This window comes from Salvelinus alpinus, chromosome 29 (genome assembly GCF_045679555.1).
Source record: "Salvelinus alpinus chromosome 29, SLU_Salpinus.1, whole genome shotgun sequence".
In the NCBI taxonomy this organism is placed as follows: Eukaryota; Metazoa; Chordata; class Actinopteri; order Salmoniformes; family Salmonidae; genus Salvelinus; species Salvelinus alpinus.
This window is the reverse complement of record NC_092114.1, coordinates 17,045,125-17,051,004: the sequence shown is the minus strand read 5'-3', so window position 1 is coordinate 17,051,004 and position 5,880 is coordinate 17,045,125. Positions and strand designations below refer to the sequence as shown.

The 5,880-nt window shown below is 41.0% G+C and overlaps 1 protein-coding gene across 2 annotated transcripts in view; it reads right to left on the bottom strand.

Annotated features, from left to right (window-relative positions):
• Positions 1-4,840: 4,840 nt before the first annotated feature.
• The window catches only part of LOC139559160 (peptidyl-prolyl cis-trans isomerase FKBP9-like), a 25,663-nt gene continuing 24,623 nt past the window's right edge, over positions 4,841-5,880 (bottom strand). For both annotated transcript variants that reach the window (XM_071374925.1, XM_071374924.1), the window contains exon 10: positions 4,841-5,880. This exon is cut by the window's right edge and continues 2,151 nt beyond it. The gene's annotated coding sequence lies outside the window, so the exon portion shown is untranslated.

Below are 5,880 nucleotides of genomic sequence, written 5' to 3'. Positions count from 1 at the left end.
ACTATCAGTATCAGGTGTGAAGGCCAAGATGGGACAGAACTCTCAGAGGAAAATAGTTCAATGTCAATATCAGAATTCATACTGAGAATATCTGTCTCCGAATTCATAAATAGATCATATTTATTGATCATTAAAATACTTAAACACTGCTACTCTGAGATGCTCTTTGAGTACGCTCACGACTTATCATGACTAGCAGTAACACAAATAACATGATGTTTTAGTGGGTGTGGGGATGTGTCTCCTGCGACTGTGTATATCTTATATTTAGCTTACAGTCCAACAGACACTGTCCTGAAAATGACATGTGTAGGGTAACATTAGTATCTCTATGTCTCGCTCAGTAATGAAAATGACATGTGTCGGGTAACATTAGTATCTCTATGTCTCGCTCAGTAATGAAAATGACATGTGTCGGGTAACATTAGTATCTCTATGTCTCGCTCAGTAATGAAAATGACATGTGTCGGGTAACATTAGTATCTCTATGTCTCGCTCAGTAATGAAAATGACATGTGTCGGGTAACATTAGTATCTCTATGTCTCGCTCAGTAATGAAAATTACATGTGTCGGGTAACATTAGTATCTCTATGTCTCGCTCAGTAATGAAAATTACATGTGTCGGGTAACATTAGTATCTCTATGTCTCGCTCAGTAATGAAAATTACATGTGTCGGGTAACATTAGTATCTCTATGTCTCGCTCAGTAATGAAAATGACATGTGTCGGGTAACATTAGTATCTCTATGTCTCGCTCAGTAATGAAAATGACATGTGTCGGGTAACATTAGTATCTCTATGTCTCGCTCAGTAATGAAAATGACATGTGTCGGGTAACATTAGTATCTCTATGTCTCGCTCAGTAATGAAAATGACATGTGTCGGGTAACATTAGTATCTCTATGTCTCGCTCAGTAATGAAAATGACATTTGTCGGGTAACATTAGTATCTCTATGTCTCGCTCAGTAATGAAAATGACATGTGTCGGGTAACATTAGTATCTCTATGTCTCGCTCAGTAATGAAAATGACATGTGTCGGGTAACATTAGTATCTCTATGTCTCGCTCAGTAATGAAAATGACATGTGTCGGGTAACATTAGTATCTCTATGTCTCGCTCAGTAATGAAAATTACATGTGTCGGGTAACATTAGTATCTCTATGTCTCGCTCAGTAATGCTTGTAGGATTCTGAGTTGTGATGGTAAGGAAGATGTTGAGAACAAAAGGCTGACAAACACCTTGCCAAAGCTACAACTTACATCTCCTTATATACTGTCAACATGTACATTCTCATTGGTCAGTACAGAAACATCAGGTCAGTTATATGACCACCATCATCGTTACCAGGGGAGAGGTGAGCACTCTAAACTAGCCTCATCATCATCATCATCATAACCAGTGGAGAGGTGAGCACTCTAAACTAACATCATCATCATCATCAGTAGAGAGGTGAGCACTCTAAACTAACATCATCATCATCATCAGTAGAGAGGTGAGCACTCTAAACTAACATCATCATCATCACCAGTAGAGAGGTGAGCACTCTAAACTAGCCTCATCATCATCATAACCAGTGGAGAGGTGAGCACTCTAAACTAGCCTCATCATCACCAGTGGAGAGATGAGCACTCTAAACTAGCCTCATCATCATCATAACCAGTGGAGAGGTGAGCACTCTAAACTAGCATCATCATCATCACCAGTGGAGAGATGAGCACTCTAAACTAGCATCATCATCATCATCATCATCATCACCAGTAGAGAGGTGAGCACTCTAAACTAGCCTCATCATCATCACCAGTAGAGAGGTGAGCACTCTAAACTAGCCTCATCATCATCATAACCAGTGGAGAGGTGAGCACTCTAAACTAGCCTCATCATCACCAGTGGAGAGATGAGCACTCTAAACTAGCATCATCATCATCATCATCATCATCACCAGTAGAGAGGTGAGCACTCTAAACTAGCCTCATCACCATCATCATAACCAGTGGAGAGGTGAGCACTCTAAACTAGCCTCATCATCATCACCAGTAGAGAGGTGAGCACTCTAAACTAGCCTCATCATCATCACCAGTAGAGAGGTGAGCACTCTAAACTAGCCTCATCATCATCATCACCAGTAGAGAGGTGAGCACTCTAAACTAACATCATCATCAGTAGAGAGGTGAGCACTCTAAACTAGCCTCATCATCATAATCAGTGGAGAGGTGAGCACTCTAAACTAACATCATCATCAGTAGAGAGGTGAGCACTCTAAACTAGCCTCATCATCATCATCATAATCAGTGGAGAGGTGAGCACTCTAAACTAGCCTCATCATCATCATTACCAGTAGAGAGGTGAGCACTCTAAACTAGCCTCATCATCATCATAATCAGTGGAGAGGTGAGCACTCTAAACTAGCCTCATCATCATCATTACCAGTGGAGAGGTGAGCACTCTAAACTAGCCTCATCATCATCATTACCAGTGGAGAGGTGAGCACTCTAAACTAGCCTCATCATCATCATAACCAGTGGAGAGGTGAGCACTCTAAACTAGCCTCATCATCATCATCACAACCAGTAGAGAGGTGAGCACTTTAAACTAGCCTCATTATCATCATCATCATAACCAGTGCTTATGTCTGCTGTGTAGAGTTCAGAGAACACTTGAGGTGTGTGAATGTGTGAGGCTGAAATAGAGGAAGTCACCAGAGTGTGTCCAAGTGTTCCAGGTGAAGCACCATTGCTGCACCTGGAGGAGACACACACACAGAGAGAGAGAGAGAGAGAGAAGCACTAAAGAAACCAAGATTGACAAAGAAAGATACAATTTTGTTTACGAATGTCAGCATTAAAATGAACGATTCTTGGGTTTCCTTCATTTTGTATTACTAAAAAACAACTTCCAGCCAGAGCATGATCTGTTACAGCCCTGTGGGAGGGGCCTAATCTTGTCAGAACAAACTCCGTCCAATCACTTGAATGCTTTTCAGTTTCCGTGACTACTGATTGTGGTGATAACAAGTGCAAACTGTATATTTGGTTTATGTATACTACTCTTTTTAACATTTACTTTTTTAGATACTAGACAGCATATTTTAATTGCAAATCAAATTAATGTTAAATAAGTACATATTCAGTTGATTGTAGATTTTTTTCTGAATGTGTGTTATTATAGGTGTATTATTACATTGAATGTTTTCATTATTTCTGTATCTTATATGATTGTGTTCTGAATAAAACGTTGATATGCCTAGGCCTTGTTGTCTTGTGTGTGTGTGTGTGTGTGTGTGTGTGTGTGTGTGTGTGTGTGTGTGTGTGTGTGTGTGTGTGTGTGTGTGTGTGTGTGTGTGTGTGTGTGTGTGTGTGTGAGAGCTACAGACTCCAAGGTTGTTATACATTCCACACTTGGAATACAACTGTTTCTGTTCTGGTGTCCTCGGTGTCTCTTATCTTCACTTCCTTTCTCTCTCATTACTCCTCCATTCTCCCTCCCCTCCTGTCGACCCTGGCTGTTTGACATTTTACTCTGGCCTCTCAGTTCCCACCATATGCACACAAACACTCACATACAGTGGTGTAAAGTACTTATTTTCTTCAGGAATGTAGTGAAGTAAAAGTAAAAGTTGTCAAAAAATATAAATGGTAAAGTAAAGATACCCCCCCCCCCCCAAAATAACTTATGAAGTACTTGAAAGTACTTCATAAGTTATTTTGGGGGGGGGGGGGGGGTATCTTTACTTTACTATTTATATTTTTTGACAACTTTTACTTTTACTTCACTACATTCCTGAAGAAAATAATGTACTTTTTTTCTCAAACATTTTCCCTGACACCTAAAAGTACTCGTTACATTTTGAATTCTTAGCAGGGCAGAAAATCAAATCAAATCCAAATTATTTGTCACGTGCGCCAAATACAGTGGGGCAAAAAAGTATTTAGTCAGCCACCAATTGAGCAAGTTCTCCCACTTAAAAATATGAGAGAGGCCTGTAATTTTCCTCATAGGTACACTTCATCTATGACAGACAAAATGAGAGAAAAAAATCCAGAAAATCACATTGTAGGATTTTTAATGAATTTATTTGCAAATTATGGTGGAAAATAAGTATTTGGTCACCTACAAACAAGCAAGATTTCTGGCTCTCACAGACCTGTAACTTCTTCTTTAAGAGGTGCCTCTGTCCTCCACTCGTTACCTGTATTAATGGCACCTGTTTGAAGTTGTTATCAGTATAAAAGACACCTGTCCACAACCTCAAACAGTCACACTCCAAACTCCACTAATTTAAGCTTTCTGCCCGTAGTGAAGTAGTATTTTACTGGGTGACTTTAACTTTTGCTTGAGTCGTGTTCTGTTTAAGGTATCTTTACTTTTACTCACATATGACAATTAGGTACTTATTCCACCACTGGTCTCACACCACACACACACACACACACACACACACACAGACACACAGACACACACACACACACACACACACACACACACACACACACACACACACACACACACACACACACACACACACACACACACACACACACACACACACACACACACACACACACACACACACACACACACACACACACACACACACACAAAAAGCTACAGACTCCAAGGTTGTTATACATTCCACACTTGGAATACAACTGTTCCTGTTCTGGTGTCCTCGGTGTCTCTTATCTTCACTTCTTTTCTCTCTCATTACTCCTCCATTCTCCCTCCCCTCCCTGTCGACCCTGGCTGTTTGGCCTTTTATTCCAGCCTCGCAGTTCCCACCACACACGCACGCACACACACACACACACACACACACAATCTAAGGAGAGACAGACGGTCTTGTTGTAAAAGGGTTGGAATGTGCCTTTATTCAAACTGTCCTTAACAGCATCATCATTAACAGAGGCATCAGATAGTAAACAAACTCAACTGTTGCAAACACACACACGTACACCACTCTCACACACACACACACACACACACACACACACACACACACACACACACACACACACACACACACATACACACACACACACACACACACACACAAAAACACAGCCGAAGCCGTGAGATGTGTGTGCCGAGCATAGCGGAATTAGAACACAAGCTATTGGGGGGGAAAAACCTCAGACAATGTGAACTACCTGATAGTGGTACTAACATTTAGGTAAATGTTGCATAGGAGACTTCAGTGTTGTGAGTGGGCAGCTGAATGACTACGGATGTGTAGTCCTGTACTGTGATTGGCTTAGACATCAGGGAATACAGGAAGAGTTTGTACGCATGAAAACAAGGAACAGAAACACTGTTTTGGCACCTGAATCAACGGCCAACCTTTACTAAAACACACAAACACGTTAGCTCAGCTGGACAGAACGGAATGGTAGTACTGTACCAGAAATTCTGCAATCACCTAACTGTTCATCTATCATGGTGTTTGTTGTTACAACAAGTACTTCAATAGTACTGTAATTGTACTCTATAAGACATATTAGGTGAAGTTATGGCAGTTTGTGATGTCACCGGGATACAACATATCAAATAAAAACAGTTTGACCCACAGAATGGTCCCGTGTGGCTCTGTTGGTAGAGCATGGCGCTTGCAACGCCAGGGTTGTGGGTTCATTCCCCACGGGGGGACCAGGATGAATATGTATGAACTTTCCAATTTGTAAGTCGCTCTGGATAAGAGCGTCTGCTAAATGACTTAAATGTAAATGTAAGAATCCAGGAGCAACGACTCTTAACTTTTAAACATGGAGGATCCTCGGATCATCTTAACAGAGAGGAGAGTTTACATCACATCCAAAACAGGCACTTATTCTCTCACGAGTTAAGAAACTGATTAAAGCCACGTGAACATTAATCTTCATCAC